Consider the following 24,036-nt stretch of genomic DNA (forward strand, 5'->3'; position numbering starts at 1 on the left):
CACAGGGTCCTTCTAAATCCAACACTGTGCAACTGTCTACAAATCTCCAGTTTTGAAAAAAGAGAAAAGGCACAATGTGCATTAAAGAAAATGAAATGTCTTACAGAATATAACACAGATTGAAAGACAGGCTGTTTTGCTTGGATTCCTAAAAATTTGCAATGCAGAAGTACAAAATGAGACTTCTTTGTAACTTAAAATTTTTAAAGAATCACTATGGGTGAAAAGTAACCTAGAATCACATTATTATCCAGTTCACAACCAACAAATCATAAAAGGTATCCCTCCTTTTAAGGAAATAAGGGGTCATTAAGGGGCTACCTTCCTTAGAGTGAAAAAAATTAAATTCCAGTAAATCTGGGAGGAGGGCAGCATACACACTGAGTGACCCAACACCTACAAAAACCACAAAGGAAGTGAAGGGAAGAGGAGAGGTGGTTTCTATCAAGAGCGGTGGGGAAATGACGTCCTGGTAGGACTGCTGTGCACAGCTCACCCCAGCGTCTTTTCACGGAGCCTGACTTACAACCTAAGTGACTCTGGGGGTCTGAGTGAGGAAGTGGATTGGCCCCAGCTGGCTCCTCATATTTCGTATCTCCAATGCTCTGCTTAACCCAGATGATGTCACTTTTTACTCCCAGGCTTATCTGTGGACGCCAAACTGCAGGAGAATCTCTCCTCCAACTGCTCACAGCCTCCCTAGCCCATGACGTCATTCCCACAGCCTTCCGCGGCTCCCTGAAGCTGCTCCCTTCACCTATCATCCCACCATTCCAGAACAGTGGCACGCACATCAATAAAACATAGTCTGTGATTTGGGTTTCATTAAGGTTTTGAGGAAATCTTTTGCCCTGGACAGTTAGAAAAGGAAACAGAGCAAAGAAATAAAACAGCAGCTCATTAGACCTGAAGCAGAGCATAGAGTTGAACCCTACTCACTTGGAAAGGGTTGCTTAGGGGTCTTGGGAAGTCCGCAGGCTCTATGAAAAGGAATGTTTCTCTTCAGACATTAAGCAAGTAATTTTGTCAGTGGCATTTAAATGAAGGGCAAGAGGTCTAATCTAACCACTAAGATATCAAATTAGAACAAAACCATTCTAAGAGTGTGAGCCCCTTACTTGATAACATCTGAACCACAGGGACTGCCTTGACCACTTGAGGCTGCCTGACAATCCCAGCACCCTTACAAAGCCGGGCTTCCCCTTTCTGTAAGAAATTCTTCCTTAAGAGGAGATGAGTTTTGGGGAAATAGCTTTTTTAAATAGCTATTTATGAAGGGTCTATTCCCCAATAGTTGTCATGATCCATGCTTTGGTGCATGTTGCCTTATTCTGTGGGGATTCATTTGAGGTCAGAAACAGTGGGTCTGCTGAGACCTTATGAGAGTCTGCAGAGAAGCCTGTGATATGAGGTCCCAGTTTCATAAATTGGGGCTTGGAGCAAGGGGAGTCACCCAGCTCAGGGCTTCTTCAGCAGGGGATCTTATTAAAATACAGACCCTTGTGCCGCAGGTCTGGGATGGCACTTGAGATTTCGCATTTCAAAAAAGCTCCTGGACCACTCTTTGGGCATCTCCATTGGATCATCCCAGCCTTGGCTCTGGTGGGAGAGGGGTCTGGCTGCTGGAGGTGGCTGATGCTGTCAAAGGATCATGAGTGAAAATATTCAGCCTCCTACTTTTTCCCAGTTCAGTCCCCTAAAGAGAGCTTTCTTTTTTTTTAATAAACCCAGTGGTTAACAACCAGCTTGTTAGTTAAAGGCCTGAGGGACACAGAGGGAGGCTTATGCTCTACTACTCAGTTCATTAACCAGAGTAACAACCAATTTCAAGGTGATTATTGCTATTATAAGCTCTGATCAATTTTTTAAACATGTTTCCAGGTTTTGAACCTAAAGCAGGAATATTAGAGCAAGGAGAGCAGCTGTGTTGAGAATTAGTCATATCCCCAGATTAATATCTGATCTCTCCATCAAAAGGGACACAGGACACATTTAGTTAGGGTTCTAATTGTGCCTCCAATAAACCTCCACCACAGTGAAATATGAGCACCCATAATTTTTAGTTTCAACTTCCTATTCATAATCCATCTGACTGGATGGTCTTGAGCAAAGGCAGTTAAAGCAATTTGTTTCACTTATATAAAGGAATAAATCAGTGCTTAATTATATGAGGTTTATTATTAACAGTGCTGGCAATCTGACCATATGCCATGACTTCATCTTTTTAGATGAAGAAAAAATATGAGAATATATACTGATTGCTTTTATGATGCCTTTCTCCATTCTAGAGTGGCACATGGGGATGAAGGTAGCACAAAATGTGACCCAATGAGGAAAATAAGAGGCCAGGAATTCGCTTCTCTGAACACCCAACAGTGGACCTGGGGTGCAATGGAGAATGGTCAGGGGACAGTTGCCATTGATCAGGAGCAGGGATACTTCAACCCATCCTAAGTACCACTTCCCATCATGAGAACAAGGCCATCAAATTTTTTTCTACAGAATCTCAGTGTCTTTCCTAAACCAGCATCCAATCGCCAGCCTGCAACAGAGAGAGAGAGACACAGATTTGATGTCAGAGGTGTGGGTCCACCTCCCTACTCTTGCTCTTATGAGCTGTGTGACTTGAGTAAGTGATCTAACCCCCTGACTTCCAATTTCCCTAGCTGAAAAACTGGGATATCAATGTCTTCCATGCAAGGTCATATGAGGATTAGATATAATGGATGGTTAGCACCTGGCCCTATTAAGTGTGCAGTAAAAAGTGGCTATTAGTCTGGAAACTCCTGTGCTGGGGATAAATCAGAGATCTGAGACTTAACCATGTCCACATCCTGTTGTCCTAGGTGAACTGGCTACATCAATGACAATATTTCAAATTGTGTTTTTACACTCTTGCCTTTGATGTCTATTTCCAGCATCCAGGGCCAATTTGCCTTCCTCTTTAGATTGCTGTGTATCCCACAGCCCATTGGTAAATCTTTTTAATTTTTATTTATTTTTTATGTTTATTTAGTTTTTGAGAGAGACAGAGCACGAGTGGTGGAGAGGCAGAGAGAGGGGGAGACACAGAACCAGAAGCAGGCTCCAAGCTCTGAGCTGTCAGCACAGAGCCCGACACGGGACTCAAACCCATGGGCCATGAGATCATGACCTGAGCCAAAGTCGGACGCTCAACCGACTGAGCCACCCAGGCTCCCCAAGGTAAACCTTTTTTAAAAAAAAAAGTTGGGGCACCTGGGCAGCTCAGTCAGTTAAGGGTCCAACTTCAGCTCAGGTCATGATCTCACGGTTCGCGAGTTTCAGCCCCGCATCAGGCTCTGTGCTGACACCTCAGAGCCTGGAGCCTGTTTCAGATTCTGTCTCTGTCTCTCTGTCTGTCTGTCTGTCTGTCTCTCTCTGCCCCTCCCCCACTCACGCTCGGTCTCTCTCAAAAATAAATAAACATTAAAAAAAAGTTTATTGGGGTGTCTGGGTGGCTCAGTCAGTTAGGTGCCTTTGGCTCAGGTCATGATCTCATAGTTGGGGAGTTCAAGCCCCGCATCGGGCTCTGTGTTGACAGTGCAGAGCCTGCTTTAGATCCTCTGACTTCTTCTTTCTCTGCCCCTCCCCAGTTCTCCCTCTCTCTCTCTCTCAAAAAGAAGCACTTAATTTTTTTTTCAAAGTTTAGTTATTTTGAGAAAAAGCATGAGCAGGGGAAGAGCAGAGAGAGAGAGGGATAGAGAATCCCAAGCAGTTTCCACACCGTCAACACATGGAACCCAACATGGGGCTCAATCTCACGACTGTGGGATCATGGCCTGAGCCAAAAATAAGAGTCAGACGCTTAACCAACTGAGCCACCCCGGGGCCCCTGGTAAACCTTTCTGAGGTGTGCCTATTTTATAGATGAACTAGTCTTGTATCACACAGGATGCTGGGAGGCTCTGAATTTATTGAGAAAGGGTGTTAAAGCCTTCAGGATCAGAAGTGGGAGCAGGCAGGTTTGCTCAGGAAATGCCTCACATAGGTTCCTGGAACTCCTGCTTTGTCAGATGCTAATAGCCCAATCAGTGTATATTCTCCCTTCTTCCTTGGTAAAAGAATCCAGTTGGGATTGCGTGGCTAAAATATGCCCTTACAGGTCAGAGTGACCAATGACGTGTAGATGGATATTGTTGAAAATGAGTTACAAGAAGAGATTTTCTCTTAAGAAAGAGGCAGACAGCTAGGATCTCCTCGTTTCGCCCTTCATCCCCTACATAGGCATGGAAGTGATGATGACTACAGCTCCAGTAGTTATCCTGGACCAAGAAGCATCTCCAGGGATGGAAGCCATCCTCTTGATGAAGGAAGAGGAAGCTGGAAAGAACCTAGGACTCTGAGGACACCACAAGGTCATGACATTAGCCTAGTGCTTGTCTCCAGACTTCTTTTGCATGAAAAAGAAAAACTCATAATTTATATAAGGTACTGTTATTCCTGACCTAATTACTATTAGCCAAATGCAATTCACCTTGCATTCTTATATACATCCCAAACAGACTTCCACTATTCACAAAGGACCCTGGAAGAACAGTGTTCCAGACCTGTGCTAAAAATGTGAAGAGTTGAGCTTTCCAACACAAAGTTATTAATAAATCAGTATGTTTCTTATAGATGGCCACAAATGTGGATGTTCCTTCTAGAGAGAAGGATTTATTTAATTTTATAATACTCTAGACTTGTAATAAATACCCTAAAGGCACACCTTTCTCAAGGTCTTTAGCTTAATTGGGTCCATATTCTAAAGCTTATGAAGTCACCAGTCCTAAATAGCTCTGCTTTTCATCCCTCACCAAGGCAGCCTTCAACCCTGTACTAGATACTGCAGCAAAATAAAATGTTCTTGAAAACATTAAGGGCTGATGAACTGGTCTGGATTTTCTCCAATCCTCTAGACTTTCTCTTCTCCCCATAGATCTAAAATGAAGTCCACTCACTTTGATATGAAGGCACTTGATTTGGGGCCACTCCACATTGATTTATCTAGCAGAAGGTGCTTGCATTTTTCAAGCCAGAGCAAAGAGCTTCCATACCACTCTGCCACTGGTGTGGTACACTGGTTCTTGGCTGCCAAATTAAACATACTGCACCATTTCTTGCTCCCACAAAGAGCAACTGAGATGGTCTGACTTGAGAATATCACCATTCAGCACTAGAGAAATATATAAATCCAAAAAAATCCAAATCCTAGTTTCCCTTCCCATATATGACACTTTAGGTAACTAGTGTACAGAGGAAAAAAACAGATGGAATCTATCTGAACTTTCATAAGTCATCCAATACTGACTCACACAAACATTTCCATGTTGTCTTAACTTTCTTATCTTATATTGCTGATATAACATGGATCATATGACACTTAACAGGTAGAAATTAATTGTCGAGTAAACTTCAAGAGGGCAAACGGGCTAGTCTCCTATGTCTATTCTAGTGTTATTTAAAATCTTTATAAAATGATAAAAAAATACTTGGGTTTGGTTTTTTTTATTTGTTTTTGTTTTTGTTTTTCAGAGAGAGAGGACACACATGAGTGAGGGGCAGAGAGAGAGAAGGAAAGAGGGAGAGAGAATCCCATAAGGGGCACAGAGAGAGAGAAAGAGAGGGAGGGAGAGGAAGAGAGGGAAGAAGGGCTCACCCGAAGCAGGGATCATGCTCACCCAAAGCCAGGTCTGGAGCGCACCTGATGTGGGACTTGAACTCACGAACTGTGAGATCATGACCTGAGCCAAAGTCAGATGCTTACCTAACTGAGCCACCCAGGTGCTCAGAATACTGGTTTGTTTTGTTTTGTTTTGTTTTGTTTTTTAATGTGGGCAGATGTAACAGCTGGGTGGACTTGTTCTTATCTAGATATAAGAGATAAAATTTGAGATACCTCTATTTGATTAGAGAAAATGGCTCATTTGAACACAGATTGACATCTAACAGAGAAAACTGCAAAGGAATACAAATACAAAATAAAAACACTACCAGAAAAACACCTGGTTGGAGGGAGAGGCAAAGAGACATTAGTTGTTCTGAATTCTCCAAAGATAATATAAGACTGTATCAAATGAACTCTACCAACTGCCTAGTAATCCTTCCCTGACCACGGTAATAGGTAAACATTCTGTTGGACCTCTAGAACATACTCTAAAAGCTCAGGGTTCTGATTCTGGGGTTCAGCAATCCAGAATTCTACTTCCTAGCCCTAGAACTGCAGAAGACAGTGTGGCCAGTAGACCACTAGCAAGGAGATCCCAGTCCTGCCTTAAACGGTCTCCAGCCAGGATTTAATGAGGCATGAATTTGCATGGCATAGTAGATTTTTTCTGTAAGTAGTTAATTAAACTCTTGAAAAAGTGATCATAAACAGAGCTGATAAACTCAACCCAAATTAGAACATTAACTAATCAAAGCAATAAGCTTCACCTCAAAAGTACAAACCAAAAAGCTTGTAATGCCCATCTCCTCACATATAATCACACACACACACACACACACTCATACACACACACATTAGTTAATTACTAAACTCTAGTCCTAAATTTCAATCTGGTTAAATAAGGTGGAGTGGGACTTGAAAACTGAAAATGTGAATGTAAGAGAATCCAGATGTCAGTCCAATTCGCACTGGAAGGTGTGGAGAGACCCGTGCCGACCTCTGCTTCCATAAGTGAATCCACTTCACAAGTCAAGTTAACATCTTGTTGTCTAGTTTTTATATTCATATACGTAATAAATTAATAGCTCTCTGCCTTAGCTTGGAATTCTCAAAGTAAAATTGCGTCTACATGCATTTTTTGCTCCTTAGAATACACTAGGTTTCCCAAAACCGTAATAACACACTAGAAATGAAAGCAATATTTCAGGTGATATATTTCATAGCACTTGGTCCTTAGCCCTCCCACACACACAAATACACCATGTCTTAGGAAACCATATAGAAAATAGGCAGTCTACTTTTTAATACCATTTTGTTCTGGGTTACAAAAAATACATGTAAAATATTTTAAAATTACCAAAAAAAAAACAAAAACAAAAAGGAAAAAAATGTATATATATATATGTACATAATATATATACATATACACATATGTGTGTGTGTGTGTATGTATATATATATATAATCTCCTCGGTCAGAGAGATAAACCCTATTAACATTTTTGTGTCTTTTTTTCCTAGTCATTTTAGGAAATGTGTAAACATATAATTTCTAGAAAAAAATGTATATCATTTAGTAGTCTACTTTTTCACTAAGGGATGCATACTAAACATTTTTCCATGGCATCAAATATTCTGCAAAGTTATTTTGAGTGACTGGATAAATTCTATTAGATTCCTTACTGTTCAGATGAAAGTAAAAAACTTAAATTAACCATTCTCTAATATTGAGTCTTCTGATTGTTTCTAATTTTTCAATACCTGTCCTTAGAGGCAAGCCATTGCATACATTTATTAACATGATTTTTCTTGAACAAATTACTAGATGTAGAATTTAGGACAAAGAGTGTGAACAAATTTAAAACATTGATACATGTCAGACAAATGCCTTACAGATAAGTTGTACAAGTACAATCTGCCATAAATATATGAAAATGTCCCAAAGTGTGGTGAATTTCACTAATGTCCTTAACAGCTTATTTTCTCTTTGACAACTAAAAAAACAGACATGAATTAAAATTTAATTTTTTATTGCTAGTGAGATTAAGCCTGTATTAATTTGCTGATTGTCCATTTGTATTTCTTCTCTATTAACAGAGAAGTTAATTATTTATTCATGATCTTAACCTTTTTTCTATTAGAGTGTTTGTCTCTTTATTTGGTTGGTAAGAATGCAGTATATTTTAGGGATATGCACCTTTTAGCTGACAAAGACTATACACATTTCCCCCAGTTGTCTTTCAACTTTCCTCATAGTTTTGATATTTAGAAATGTTGGAGGGTTTTTGTGGCCAAATCTATCCATCTTCTGTCATATTTTTAAATTATTTTTATAAAGTCCTTCTTTGCCTTATAACATCACTTATTATATTTACGAACTTCTGCCATTGCATCTACTGATTTGTGTTTTGCTTTTGTTTTTAGCTCTCATATTTAATACATCTGAAACTTATTTCGCCAAGGCAAAAGGAAAGGCCCCTCTAATCCAGACTAAATGATTATCCATGAGTCCCAACTTACCCCACTGGTACCACATACATTCACTACCTTATTTATATAGCACTACATTTGGGCTATAACTTAAGCATAATGATTAAGAGGTTGAGTTTTAGGCTCAAGATGGAACTGATTTGGATTCACCCTTCCTACCTCCTATGACCTCTGGCCAGTTACCCAACCTTCTTAAGCTTCAATTTTCTCACCTGAAAACCACTTAGCATAAGACCCTGCACATATTAAGTGCTCATAAATATTAGTCATTAGCAATATTTTCAATAAGTTCTCAGAATGACCACCCAAATTCTACATCTGCATCCGATTTTTTGTCACCACAACATCCAAGAATTGTATGGACAATTTCCCCAATGGCCTAAAGCTTAGTGAGGTAGCCTTCCTCACTTCAACCACGCCATGTAGAGCCAAATGACAATTCAAGGGGCACCAGAGTCACTATGTTTCTCCACAAAGTTCCTGGCCTCCCTTTCTCCCCCTGCCTCTTAGTATAAGCCACCACAGGCCAGCGGAAGGGCAAGAGGGGTCCACAGGTCAATACCACTGCTTCCCCCACCTACAAAACACAGACTCTGCTCCAGCCTCCTCCCTGACTGGGAGAAGCCCACTCACTTTACTCTATGGCTTAAAGTATTTACTTTTCCTTAAGGAAGAACCGGTGTCATTACATTTGGAGGCCTGGATAGTTTAGAACTCAGGAGAAAAGAGAACTCAGGGAGAGAACTCCAAGGCAAGACACTCAGAGTTTTCAATGGTTGTGCAATTAATTCAGTAACCTGCCCCAATCTCAGATGATCTCTAAAGACTGAAAAAACACCACCTGGCTAAAAAGCCAAGCAGTTAAATCTGAGACATAAATCATGTCTTGGTTACAAAGTTCTCCACCTCTCTTTTAAATCATTACATTCACTCCAATATTTCCTTAGCACAGAGGTGGGAGGCAGTTTGATATACAGCGGAAAGAACACAGTATTTGGAGTCAGATAGAGTTGAGTTTGGGGAATCCCAATTCCAACATTCATCAGCTATGTGAACTTGGAAAAGAGAATGGGTTTACTCATCTGAAAAATGGAGACAAAGCTTCTAACTTTACAGATTTATGGTAGGGATTAAATCCTACCCGACGTAGGAGATATTAACAAATGGTAGGACTTGTTACCTATAATCATTGGCACTTCAGTGTATATACTGTCTTCTCCATATTCTCTCAGTTAAGGACCTAGGGATTTGAGAGCTAGAAGGGAGATAGATCCAGTCGTCTAACTCTTCATTCTACACAGAGGAATTGAGACCCACCAAAGAGTTCAAAAGACATTTCTAAGACATGTGACCAGATACCCGCCAAACCCCATCACCTGTCTTTTAGTCTAGTTCAGTTCAGCATTTATTTTAGCATCTACTATATGTTGTGTGATGGAGAGTAAAATGAAGAATAAGACAGAGCCTACACCCTTGGGCAGCTCAAATTTCAGTTCCCCTCTGGGTGTACACTCTCCCTCTTTAGACCATAAACTCCTCAACTAAGAAGACTGTCTGCCACCACCTTCTAGCACCCCACAGGAGCCAAAGTCCTATGGTGCATACAATTGGTACCGAACACATTTTGAAGAAAAGAACTAAGAAGCATCTTTATTGTTTCGTATCAGGTATGCTCCAGATGGAGAAAATCATTTTCCCAAGTAAGCCAGGGTCCACAGTACAACTTGCCTTGTCCTCTAGGGCACCATTCTCTCCTTAGCCTCAGTCCAGCACCACAATAGTGACAGTAAAAGAATCTGACTCCAGAGCTTCCAGGTTTCTCATCACACCATCTCTTCTAATAATCTAGGAAAATGCAGAAGATAATGTAGGGCAGTCCACTCTCTGAGTAAAACAGGCAAGAGCCTTTTGAATGGATCCCCCGCTCTGGGTACAAGTGGTATGAGGGCTCATCATTAAGTTCTTCACTTCGTTATCTCTTCTTGCTGAGCCTTCACTGTTCCATCACTATTCTCCATCAGCTCTTCGATTTTACGTCTAGACCTTTGCTTTGAATGTCTCCGTGTTGCTGCACTATCAATTAGTCGCTGCAATTAATTCTCTAGAAGCCAGGCTTTCCTGGCCAAGTACCCAGGAGTCAAAGGGACTCCTTCATCTTGGGAGATGGTGCCCATGACTGCCTGACTCTCCCAGTAGGCATCAAGGAAATTGCAAGCCACTTCCAACTTGCTTACTCTCTGTGTGCATATTCCTGTCTTCTTCCTCTGGCGAGAGCTGAGAGAGCCAGGCAGTGAGGTCTCAGTGCCTCTGAAGAGGATCTACCTCTGCACATAGCCATAATTTGATGCCTCTCTCTGGGATACATATAGGGAGTTATTGAGCCAAGAGTTTATTATCGAGCTTAGCATGAATACACAGTGCAGAGAGCTGAGTGCAAAACCAAATGTTCCAAGTGTTCCTAATTCCATGTGTTTTGAAGTGCCTGAAGCAGGAATTTTATGGAAGAGGGAGAAAGACTCTTCCCTGGTGGTAAATTAAGGATACATCTCTTTAGCTTTGGATCACGATCAGGCCCTTAGCAGTGAACTAATCCCATTCTCTCTTTATTTTCTAATTGCATTCTTACCAACAAGGCTGAACCTTGTTTTCATAGTATGGTAAGCCTTGCTAAAAAGCTTCTCTGTTCTGAGGCTCCCTCTAAAACATGTCTTCACTTCCAAGGGTAATGAACTCTTTTATAATAAACGCCTTGCTTTAATGCACACTCTCTTTGGTTTCCAGGAACTGCCTTATAATTACACAGCTCAGTATTGCATGTCAGAGGTTTGCTTCACCTTTAATATTTTATGAAGAAATTCAGATTTTGACAGTAAAAATATTTAACCCAGAGGACCCGGAGCTCAGACTATTATTTTGTAAAGTAGCCATCTAGCTGCACACTTGTGCATCGCTGCTTTCCCCAGTGCATACTCACACTCTTTGGTTCTCTCTGAGCAGACCCAACCACATGCTGTCCAGATGGAAACCTGGCTGTATCATTACATTATATTGAAATAACCCAATACCACCTGTTTCTGTTGGGGCTCCTGCCAACATTTTCCCATAAAACATTTATTTTGCTAATATTTTAGTTGGTCACCACAGAAGGACACTTGAAGTTAAAGATTTACCATGTGTTGCAGCCACTCAGAGCCAAGAGAGGCAAAAAAATAAAAATAAAAACAAAAAGCCCTTTGAAACCAGACAGCTGAGTTGGAGAAGAGCAAATGTCTATCCATTGTTTCCATCGGTGGATGCTTCACCTGGCATGATGTAATCATGGGCACCGGGATTTCAAAACAAGGTTTTCTTGGCGATCTTCACAAAATGAATTATTTTCGTGTGTCTGGTGCTCACCTTTGGGTTGTAAAAATATTTTCAGCTTTGTAAGGAGACTTTTCTTCTTCTTGGCAAATTTACCCCGTCCAAGATGGTGCATGTGTAAATAAGTTTATGAGGATAGGAAGTGGATTAGATTAATTTGACATATAGAAACATAAGGTGTATATTATTTTCATTCCATCAAGAACAGGATCGGGGATTGGTGTTACATATTAGGAACTGACCCTGAACATGATGTTCAAAGTCATTAAACGCTCTTGGAAGCAGAAGCAATGACTTTATCTTCGGGGCTGAACATCCTCAGTTGGAATCCCTTGGTAAGTAGATATACTGCAACCTTAATACAGTTGGACAGCATTTTGTTTTTCTGTCTTCTGTAACTACATAACTGTTTGTCATAAAATAGATAATTAAAGCTTAACTGGCTCTAAGATTGGGAGACCACTGAAAGAGTTTACCAAGGGCATCACTTGGAACTGTCTGCATCTAGTTGCACCTTTAGAAGAAGACCTTTATCATCTACCTCCTGTGTCGTTGCCTCTGAACCCAGCTTCCCTGCTGATTTTAGCTTACACCAGCATTACTGACTTAATTTTCTCTTGTACACTGAACCTCTTCTCCAAAATGAAGCCCAGAGGACTAACAAAAACACACAAAGAGATTAATGGAGTTTGGCACATATGCTTAACTTCTCCAATCTTCTGGTTTTCACAGTGCCTGGAATGTTCATGAGATTTTCCCAGAATTCTGATTCACTGCAGAGCGGTATTCCTTTCTATCACTGTAATTGGTGATTCAATTATAAAGGTTAACTGCATAGCCTTTGCCCCTCTTTCTCCCCAGTTAATTAGGAGGCTGTGTCTTCCCTTGCGCCTCTTCTAGACTGATGACTAAAAATCAGAGGGGAAAAAAAAAGGAGTGAGCCTGGAGCCTCACTCATGTAACGTGTCCATTTTTCAGCTCAAGGAGCTCCTTTACACCAAAATGCCCACTTTGCATTGTGAAAGTAATTTATATTTTAGATATTTGTTTTAAAAGTCAACTTGTAACCTGTAATGGCTATAGATATAGATTAAGAACCACAAGTAAAGCAATGTACCTCTCTTGACAGCTCCCATTCATGTTCACATGTCCTCCCTGAAGACAGATAATCATATAATTAAGCGATCCATTTTTCAGCATATATGTGCTGCACAAAAGACAGTAATACAATGAATCCTGGTGTGTTCAAAGTAGAAAATACTGAATAATCACCTTTTTTTATGAAAGCACTTGACCTTTAAATTGATATTTTCCCCCAACAAATTATAATTATTGTTCAAAGAGGTGTTGAATACAGCACAGATAATCCAAAGGTGGCCCATCTGTTACTCACTGTTACAGTCTGTCAAATCACAGCTTTAGCTGACTGCCATAAAAAGTACAGAAAGAGTCACTTTTGGCTTTCTGTCAATACCAACCTTAATTTTTTTGTTCCTTTTCTAAGATTATAAATCTAAATTCTTAAGACCCACATGAATTCATAAATACCAAATACCACTGTGAATTTGCATCTTTGTACTTGGAGAATCTCAACATTCTGGATGGCATTAAGCAGGACAAGTGGTAACTCAGCCTTGAATGTTGAGTCTGCTCTCAAAACAGAAAATTTTCTCTTGAGTTGTCAGACTTAGCCCATAAAAATAGAAGATGTCCAGCTAAATTTCAATTTCAGAAGTATAAGAATGTCCCATACAGAAATGTATTCATTATCTATCTAAAATTCAAACTCAGCTGGGCATCCTGCATTTTATCTGACTGCTCTGCATCTGAGCACTCAGTCTCTCATTCTGATTTGCTCTAGGTATCTTTTTTTTTCCCTTTTCTAAAGAGGGAAACATCAAAAATGGACAGCTACAGCTTCCAATACACATAGGTCGCTGATGGCTGAAAATGAGGAGTGCTAAGAAGTCAATATGCAACATCCTTTATGTTGTTGATTTTTATTAGTTACTGATTGGACCATCTCCCTTCTCTGATTAAACAACTCTCTTAATCACTGCCTCAATCCCTGGAATCCTTTATCAAGAGCAAGGACAATTCTGTCCAGTCTAAGCAAAGAAAAATGTGAACCTTATGCTAATATTCAAAAGCTTTTGTTTACCCTGCCAGCATCTGTTGGGGTGTGTGCATTGTGTGGATTCATCATTAGAAATGCTCAAGGTGACACAATGGTTTCTGATGCAGTCAGCTCGGTTCTGTTTGAGCACTGGATAGGCGCCCTGCCCTTCCCCCAAAGGGTCCTCCCTGCACTCCAAGCTCAGACCTGGACCCAAGGGAAAGGCTAGAGCAGCCAAAGTGGGCAGAGGGCTGTAAGCCCCAAGGCGACAACCCCCATGGCAAGGCTGCCAGGCCAGAGGAGCATCCTGGCCCAGCAACAGCAGAAACCTCTTCACCACTAGCCATCCCCACCTTTCCACTGTTGGGAAAGAAAATTTTCCTGGGTCCCCACTTCATTTCCGCTTCCCTCGTGTCATAAAGTGGCCACCACAGACTCAATATGAAATAATAATACTTCCTCAAAAAAAAAAAAAAAAAGCAAACCTAAGAATCCATATTAAAGCAGAAAACAGAGGAGAATGAAAACATTTTTTTTCTTTATTGAACTGTTGCACTGATGAGAATCAATAGTAATTTTAAGTGTTTTCATTTCACATTTAAAATGTTTTATATTTGTAAGTTTGGAGTTAAAAGGGCAAGTTCACTTACCTCATTTTATATCATAGCAATCTACTGCTAAAAGAAGCATAAGAGCACTTGCAACAATCTCTAAAAGGCATGGAACAGTTTTCCTCGCCAAATAGTTCTCCAAGTGTGGTCCCCAACCAGCAGCAGCAGCAGCAGCATCACAGGGTCTTTTCAGAAACAGAAATTCCCACCCCCATCCAGACCTGCTGAACCAGAACCTTTGTTATAACAAGGCTTCCAGGTGATTCCCATGCACTATGGTTCAAGAACCACTGCCCCGGTCTATGAGATACTGCCAGGGTAGACTGAGTATCTCCTGGCTATCTGACCCAAACAGTGGCACTTTCAAGCACTTTTATGGAGTGTTGTAGAGTGTTTGTAGAGTGTTTATCTCTTTCTGCCAATATGAGATTGGCACTTCAGATTTCTGTGCCAGACTTAAAAACAGCTTAAGACACTGGTTTGTCCTTTTAAGAAGAAGATCTCCATTTGTTACTTTGTACCTGCTGCCCATGAAACACACACACACACACACACACACACACACACACACACACACACACAATTGCCTCTGCCCATTTCAAGGTATCTCCTCCCGCCCCCCTTTTGGTATATCCTGCACTCCCTCTCCACAGCCTCTTCTCTTTAACTTTAACCTTCAGCCTGTATCACCTCAGTCTCCACATTCACCCATCCCCCATTTCCCCTCTTCAGCCTCCATCTTTTCTTCAGTTTCCAAAGCTCCTTTCTCATTTACAGCCTTACCCTATGCACCATCTTTCACCCAATACCCTGTATCAATCTTAGAAACTCTATATTCCAGCTCCCACTCTTACCCTGTGCCCCTTTCTCTCCCATGTAAGCACTATCTCCTTTCCCCACAGGTTAGCCAGACTCATCATATCTGGCTGCTCATCCCCAGCTTCCACTGATTTCCTGATGGCTCTTGTTCTCAGCCCCAGGCCTTATGGGGTCACCAGTCCCAGACTCACTCCTCTTTCCTTAGCTCTGGAATCACCTGTCTTTGGCCTCTATTTCTGCTGTGACAGAATTTTTTTCTCTGATGTTACAGTCTTCCCCTACTTTCATACTCAACTCTTTTTATGATCTATCCACTGTTTTCCTTTTAAAATATATTTAAGTAAATAAGAGAGTTGATTTTGAGGGAAGTAACCGTCCAGGTGGGATGAGGATAAATCACAAATTGTGGAGGTGGTAACAGAACAGATGATGGTGTAAAATCCTGGTGTAGCAGGCGGGAAGGGCACTGCAAGAAGCCAGAAATGTTAAATATCAGAAAAGAAAAGATCCAGGGGTAGAGATAAGCCATGTGGCTCCAGATCACGGAAGGCATATCAGTATGGGAAGAGTAAAATGCCAGCTCAGGTAAAACAAAAATTTTGAACCGGTAAGAATCTAATGAAATCCAAAGACAGCCTTCCTGGGACAAAAGAGAAAAAAAACAAATAACCAGACAAACATTTAATTTCAGACACTAGGAAAAACCTACAAAGCCCAATGGTGGATGAGGTCCAGAGACCCCAGTTGAAGAAATATGATACGTTTAGAAAGAAAGGTTTGAGTGCCAGTCAAAAAGGATCAATGCCAGAAAAATGTGCAAGAACTTGAGCTTCACCTGAATTCAAGTTAGATCTTTGGAGGGGTGGTGTGTGTTTTAGGATACCCAGCTTTGTTTACTTTCTTTAACACAAATTATGTCTAACTTTCAGTATGACTTTGTAAAATCTGTGTTTTGATTTCAGAAACTCTGGGCCAGTGATGTTGGCTTAATGCCAGAAAGACCAGGCACTAACATATTTTGAATATGATGTCACAGACAAAGTACAGGAAATGATTATCACTGGGCAGATAAAAGGAAAATATCTTAAAAGAGAATATAAACTTCTTAACCTACTCTAGAGGCATCACGGTGAAAATTTCTGTGCACCAGAGAAAGAAAACTCGGTAAGGAGTGCTTTGCATATGTGTGAGGTTAGAGAAAAAGCCACACCTGGATTGCAAATGTATTGGCTCCATCTATGAGTGTTCTTCTACCAATCCTGAAACAAGAAAATTATTATTTTTGTGTTTCCAGCGTGATAGTGTCAGTTAACATGTATTCAGATGTTGCTATATGCCAATGCCACATGCATCAGCCCATTTAATCCTCTCTGTTACCTTATGAAGCAGAGGAAGCTCAAAGAGCTTAAGCAAAGAGTTGGTTAAATCCCTCTCCTAGAACCCAAAGGTGGTGTGGGCTAAACTAAGATTAAATCATACAGCCTGAACCCAGAGATCAAGTTCTTTTTTTTTTTTTAATTTTTTTTAATGTTTATTATTATTCTTTAGAGGCGAGTGGGGGAGGGGCAGAGAGAGAGGGAAACACAGAATCCGAAGCAGGCTCCAGGCTCTGAGCTGTTGGCACAAGCCCAATGCTGGGCTCGAACCCATGAACCGTGAGATCATGACCTGAGCCAAAGTCGGATGCTTAATCGACTTGAGCCATCCAGGCGCCCCTCAGAGATCCAGTTCTTTAATACCATCCCAGATCCAGCAATGGTTCTCTCTCCCAAAGACCAATGTGGCTCAAAATGTAAATTCCCTAGTCAGACTGTTTTCCAACCAGACCCACAAACCATAATTGGATTATGCATTTAGAATCTGAGAAACAGGAAAGTGCAAATGGTCGAAATAATGAGCACTCATTAAACTCCTTGGAAAGAACAACATAGTCTTTCAAGGCAGTTCCTATAAGCAAGTTTTGTTTGAAGACAAAAATTAAAAAGTTGGGCAGGGCATCAAGGACGTGATCATCACTTCTAGATCTTGGTTGTTTTCCCCCAATACCCACTTCTCCACTTGTTTTCCCAGAGAATATGTAGGTGCTCACTTATTAAAAATAAACTTGCATGCCAGTCCACCCCAGAGTAAGATCAAATGGCTATCATGGGAGTGATATGAAAATGGAGTCATTTCCGTGAAATTCCCAGGAGTGCTTTTTTGCTTTTAAGAGCAATGAAATCACTTTATGCTGGTAATTTATTATTTCCACCAGTTACTCAAATATTTGTCTACACGATGAAAAATTAGTTCTTACTCAAACATGTTTCTGCTTTTAAAGCAAAAGCATTCTAAATATTCAATGAAGCTGGGATTCTAGCAAAGGATCCACAAAGAGATAAATTAAAGACACATGCTTTCTTTCTCCTTAGATAAGCAAACTCAAAAAAAAATTAATAAAAATTAAAAAGCTATACCTCTCTTCAATAGACATTAAATTTTACAGACTGGACTAGATGCCTGGCCTCAGGGAAGGAGCATGATTTCATCTGAACACCACTTGTTTGCCCACTGCGCTGAGTTTCCATGTTAATTAGGTTCAACTGCTCCTGAAAAGGGTGGGTTCAAGCTAGTCTCTGTTCTGTTCCTGGTATTCATAGCCTCAAACAATAACTGTATGAAGACATGAACTTTTCAAAATGTAGATCGTGGCTGGTGTTACCGGAAAAAAATATAGTTTGTGGTTCAATAGTTATGCTGCAGATTTTTCTATCACAACAATAATAGTTACCATGTTTAGGGGTGTCTGGGTGGCTCATTGGCTAAGTATCTGACTTTGGCTCAGGTCATGATCTCGCCATCCATGGGTTTATGCACCGCATTGAGCTCTGTGCTGACAGCTCAGAGCCTGGAGCCTGCTTCGGATTCTGTGTTTCCCTCTCTCTCTGCCCCTCCCCCGCCACACACACACAAATAAATAAACAATTAAAAAAATAGTTACCGTATTTATGTGGAATAGTTCCCTCTCCAACAAAGGCATAGATGTGTCATCCAACGTAAAGGAAAGGGAAATGGGAAGGGACAGTAAGGTACTTAAGAAGAAGAAATGACCATTTACTAGACACTTCCTGACCTACTGTGGGCAACAAAATGAATGCAGGAGACCCAATTACTGCACCTAGGAGTGTAACTTCTCCCTTCTAGAATTTCTGTGCACTTGATAAAAGTAGACAGGTATGACTGAGATTGAACAGCTTTTCCTCCTGGAAAACAGGACCAATTATACTCTTTTAAAAAATACCTCTTACTAAGCTAAATATTCCCATACTACTCCCAGCAAGCAGTCCTCTGGGAGGCAAAATTAGATAGAAGCAAGAAGAGTTATATAACTTACTCAAAACTGAGGGAGGATCAGGGAAAATGGGAAAATACTCAAAGAAATAAACTGTGTAAATAAACACAAATAATTCATCTAAGACAATAATTCAGCCTCTGAAACCTCACTTGAAGCCTGGAAGTCAATGTTTCCACTCAGTCACATTAATATTCAAACACATCATCGTCTAGGAGATTATTTTCTCCCCTGTCATCTGTTGGCCCTCAAGTATCCTAAGTATCCAGCACATAGTAAGTTGCCAACAGTTACTTTCTGAATGAACAGGAAATCACCTCATAGACCATCCAAGATAGACAGGATCCTTTTTAGTGATTATCAAGTTTCACATGCGTTAAAGTCATAAAAAATCTGGTTTGGGTCAGCAAGTTCAGTACATCGGCCCCATAAAAAAAGTTTGAGGAGAGCCTTTTCCACTGACCTTTTCTTCACATTTAAAACGCCTCTGAATTTGACAGTAGGTATCAAGAGATTTGGAAAAGGTCATGCCTCTTGCCCGAGTAGCTCAGCTTCCAGTTATCTACCCCAAGGAAGTAATAAGAGGTGTGAATAAAGATTTATGTGTGGAGATGTTCATCACAGCACTATTTAGAATATCTGTGGACATACATGTCCAGCCACAGGGTCAATTTTAAATTAACCTGGGATCGGGATACAGCTATGCAATGGCATATCAGTGACCATTAAGTGTGATGTTTTTAGAAGTCTTTTTTAATGGCATAGATGGCATTTCATGATATGATTATAAATGGAAAAATCAGGATACCACGCAATCAATACAATACGGTCCCAAATCTACAGAACAGAGAGAGAGAGAGAGAGAGAGAGAGAGAGAGAGAGCTATAGGGAGACAGAGGCAGATAAAGAGAAAATCAGAAGTTAATATCCCATGATATGAATAGGAGTTACCCCTCAGTTATGAGGTTATGTAATGAGTGATTTTTTTCTTTCATCTTTTTTTATATTTCCCAATTATAATATAATCCCAAATTGTTTTTATAGTTAGAAAAAAGCCAGAATTGTTTAAAGTCTTAGAATTGTTATCTGCTTAAACCAGTTAGTACATCTAATCATGGGGAAAGCAACATATTCTAAGTTTTAGCAGTTTCAATCATATTGATTAAAAATAAGGGTTCCAGCACATCTACTACCACAGAACCTCTACAGTTTCCTTATGCTGTCTTCAAAACTTCTGTGCATTTGCCCAAATATCCAACTCTTTATCATCTGTGTGACAATTAGGAGCTAATAATTACAAAGATATGCTTGGGAAGGGAAGGGAAGGGGAGGAGAAGCTAAGGGAAGGGGAGGTTCGGAGAGTCAGATCCCAGCTGGAGTTTGCCATTGACTTTGTGGGCAGGTCACCCAACCCCTTCAGGCCTCCTTTGTCTCATCTGAGTTAAACTAGGTGATGTCCAAGTTCTTTTCCAGCTCTAAAGTCCATGAAATAATTGCCTGTTCCTCAGCCCTAGCCATGCTGTCCTAGGAGGTCACCACTGACTAAACTGCATTTGGAATATGGTAGATCTCAATTGCTCCCGACTGTCCAGTAACTCTAAAGGACAAGAGAGGCCAACCACAAACATTCTGGTCATTAAAGAGCCTTCCTCCACCTCATCCCCTGGCTTCTGGGCCCAAACAATACAACCTGCTTAGGTTCTGATCTCCCCACAGGGTATAATTTTTAACCTTACCGTATCCACTTTTATCAGAAGGGAAACCAAATATGTCATTGAGAATATGGACCCTCAGCCTTTTCTGGGACAGAGATGCCTTTGAGAACCTACAGAAGAGATTGATTGACTTCTCAGAAAAATGCTCTTTCATATCAATTTTTTCATTTCATGAAGTTACAGAAAGACCAAAGTTCTTAGTGGCCCTTGAATGCAAGGTTAAGAATCCTTGGTTAAGAAAATATTGACCTATTCAATAGAGCCCCCAAATTTTAAAGTATGCGTCTTTTTCAATAATAGGGCAATTCTGATGACTAGAAATAACCCATTTAGCTACAGAGGCCCTCCCGGGCCTTGTGACTTGAGAGGAAGGGAAGGTACAGGTATAGCCCAGTAGAAGAGTCTAGAAGGCAATAAGCTTTAGGACTGCAGTGAGGAGCTGGGATCCCAGAAGCTACCCCTGCTCCAGAGCCCATATACAGTTCACAATGCTGCAACCATAATCATGACACCCTTATCCTTTACAAGAATTTTAACTACCATCCATGTAGTGTTTACCATGTCCTACACATTACCTCACTTGATCCTTGCCACAACTCTCTATAGTACTACTGTGTTTTCATGGTACTCAATACATACATCTCCATTTTACAGTTGAGGAAACAGTATCAGGGAGGTTAAGAAGCATCTTAACCAAGGTCACAGAACCAGTAAATATCAGGAGTACATATCACACAAGCTCTGCTTGCTCTATCCACCTGCTGTTTAAAGCCAACCATTACCAAGCAAGTTTCCTTGCTCAGCCCAGTAACTGGGTTGAGTTAGTTTCTCAAGAAACATTGGTATAAGTTGAACACAAGTGACATGGAGCAGACTTGTAGAAAGTTGGCAACAGGTGGCAGCTGGGTGGCAATAAAGCTTTGATTTCCAGTGTCCCAAAGGTCTGTCTGAAGAAGAAAGTGAGGGGAGCGATTAGCTGGGAGCTGCTGAAAAATAACATCTTTGTTATTTTTCTCATTTCCCTCATTGTTTCCCTGTCTGTTCAAGGCTGTGAGTGAACAGCTACAGCCAGGGGAACTCCATAGCTGTAGGCCATCGCCAAGGCCTTTACTGAAATCCCAGGGCCAGGGAGTCACACAATAGCGCACAGCAAGCTTGGCTCTATGTTCCAAAAACTGGCTGATTCTCTGAACAGAACAGACTCCCTTTGTCCCCTAGTGACCTTACTCGGAATCTTAGAACTTTAGAAATAGAAAGAATCTCAAATGTTACTTGGTCTAATTCTTTTCTCTTTTTAATCACACTCACCCTTCCTTTACCATAGACTTGACTTTACCAAGGAAGAAATTAAAAACCAGAGACAAGAAATGACTTACTTGAGACTACTGTTCCAAGAGAAGAAATTGAACTCAAATTTACTCTGGGCTGGGAAGTATACTGATATTTTACAATGCATCCCACTTAAACTTATAACCATTCACTAAAGTAGGTATTATTATACCCACTTTATAGATGGAAAAATACTCACAAAGATAATTAACTCACCAAAGTGAAACATACAAACAAATGCTATTTGAACACAGATTAGCCTCAACAATAAAGCCAAGGCCTTTTTCAAAAAACTCTACTGGCTACTAGAGCTGAGCAAGAAGTTACCCCAGTCATGACATCATAAGGTGTAAGTCCAGGTGTGTTGGTTCCTTTGCACTCTCCTTACCTCTGGTGCTCTGTCTCTCTGTCTCTCTAAGTCCAGAGAATGCACAGCAGACATGATAATGGAGGTCTCACCAAAGTGAGACCTCTTTCATGGGCACAGCAGGGAAAAAGAACAAACACCAGAATCCAAGAAGGGATGATTTTGGGTTCTATATATGCCAGAGTGGATAGAATACATGCCCAAGGGTCAGAAGAGATTAGGTGGTATCTCAAAGATTACAGAATAGGGAGGGGGTGCCTGGGTGGCTCAGTTGGTTGAGCGTCCAACTTTGGCTCAGGTCATGATCTCACAATTTGTGGTTTTGACCCTTGTGTCGGGCTCTGCACTTACAGCTCAGAGCCTGGAGCCTGCTTTAGATTCTGTGTCTCACTCTCTCTCTCTCTCTCTCTCTCTTCCCCTCCCCTGCTTGTGCTCTCCCTCTCTCTCTCAAAAATAAACATTTAAAAAATAAACAAAAATTAAAAAAACATTAAAAAATATAAACATAAAAAAACACTAAACATAAAAAGAGTCCAGAATAGTAACAGATGGAGATATAAAACACACACTTTCCTTAGCAACACCATGGTGTCAGCTACCCCCATCTAAAGTAACATCAATGCTTGGAGAAAGAAGGAGATAAAAGGATCCGACAACAAAGAAAAGGAGTCTATCTAAAGAACAAGATTAAGTTTTCTGCATCAGGCAAAATAGTTCAAAGTCAGAATAAAATAAGTTTTAGAAAAATAAAGATGGCACTTTTTGTACTCCTATGTGACTATGAACATTCATAATCTGCTAATTCTCAGGATATTTTTATGGCTCTAACACCAAACAAACATAGTATTATTCTTACAGTTGGGTTAAAGTGATTATTCCATGATGCTACTAATTTGGACATGCTCTACAGAAATCCTGGAAATTATTTAAAACCAGCTTGAAGTAGACTTTAGGTGAAGGAAGGACCAAATAAAGTAGTGTGCCAAATGTCCATTAGAAGGCTTTCCCTTCCACCCTTCTCCCACTACTTATTATTATAGATTTGAGGAGAAAGTGGAACAGAGAGAAGAAAAAGGAAGAGGAGTTCAACAGTAATTTGTTTTCACCTAAATTGGGTGAGGGAGTTGGGGGTGGAGGGGCATGGAATAGTGGGAATAAAGATATTGAAAGAAAAGACAGACTGCACCTCCCATATCCCTCAAGAACTGATTCAGTCCAGAAATATTCTCAGAATCTTTGACCAGGAATACACCTAGTTTTCTTTCTGTCATCTTTAGGAAGGCCAGTGAAATGAAAAGTTCCCCAGAGGAGGACATTCTAGAGTTACCCTCATACCCTCAGCATAGCCTACAGATCTCTGCTTACGTCTTCATAAAACTAAGCATTTTAAATGTATACCTGTGATCACTTCATTCATTGTCTTCCCCATTTAAAAATGAGTGACAGTGTTGCTCATCAAAGTGCTCTCAGAAACTAGCACAGCATGTCACATAGAATGTGTTCCACACTGATCTTTTAAATGAATTAATAAATACTATATTTCAGGAATTTGAAAATTCTGGTATTAAACTACACTACACATGAAGTGGAATAATGTTATTTGAAAATAGACTTAACTTGGGGCACCTGGGTGGCTTAGTCAGTTAAGTGTCTGAGTTCAGATCAGATCATGATCTCATGATTCATGAGTTTGAGCCCTGCATTGGGCTCTGTGCTGACAGCTCAGAGCCTGGAGTCTGCTCCATATTCCGTATCTCCCTTTCTCTCTCTGCCCCTCTCCTGCTCACACTGTCTCTCTCTCAAAAATAAATAAACATTTAAAAACATTTTTAAAAAAAGAAAAAGAAAATGGACTGAACTTAGTTAAAAATTTATACTGCATACTCTAGAGCAATTACAAAAAAAAAATTTAAAGAAGTATATGTGCTATGCAAAGAGAGGAGATAAAAGCAAATTATATAAAATCCTCAATTAAAACCAGAGGAAGTAGAAAAATAGGACAGAAAAAGAAAACAAGAAAAAATGCAATTAAAAAAACACATAAATATGGTAGATATTGGTCCAACTATATCAATAGTCACCTTAAATGTGAATGGCCTAAATACATCAATTAAAAAGACAAAGATTATCAGAGAGGATTAAAAAAAACCCAAGACCCAACTATATGTTGCATACAATAAACCCATTTTAAATATAAAAATAGGTTAAATGCTATAGTCTTTCCTGGC

At 40.3% G+C, this 24,036-nt stretch overlaps 2 long non-coding RNA genes across 3 annotated transcripts in view; one reads left to right on the plus strand and one right to left on the minus strand.

Moving 5' to 3' along the window:
- LOC109261723 (uncharacterized) overlaps nt 1–24,036 on the minus strand; it is a 259,521-nt gene that overhangs the window by 68,710 nt on the left and 166,775 nt on the right. The window lies entirely within an intron of this gene.
- Nucleotides 6,237–16,559, plus strand: LOC109261626 (uncharacterized). Of its 2 annotated transcripts, XR_002077487.2 has the most exons (4): nt 6,237–6,337; nt 9,683–9,824; nt 11,724–11,855; nt 16,029–16,559. It is a non-coding gene; the product is annotated as an uncharacterized LOC109261626 (long non-coding RNA). The 2 variants fall into 2 exon arrangements; XR_002077477.2 differs by lacking the exon at nt 9,683–9,824.

The sequence above is a fragment of the Panthera pardus genome, unplaced genomic scaffold, assembly GCF_024362965.1.
Source record: "Panthera pardus isolate Hobbes unplaced genomic scaffold, ASM2436296v1 HiC_scaffold_25, whole genome shotgun sequence".
NCBI lineage: Eukaryota > Metazoa > Chordata > Mammalia > Carnivora > Felidae > Panthera > Panthera pardus.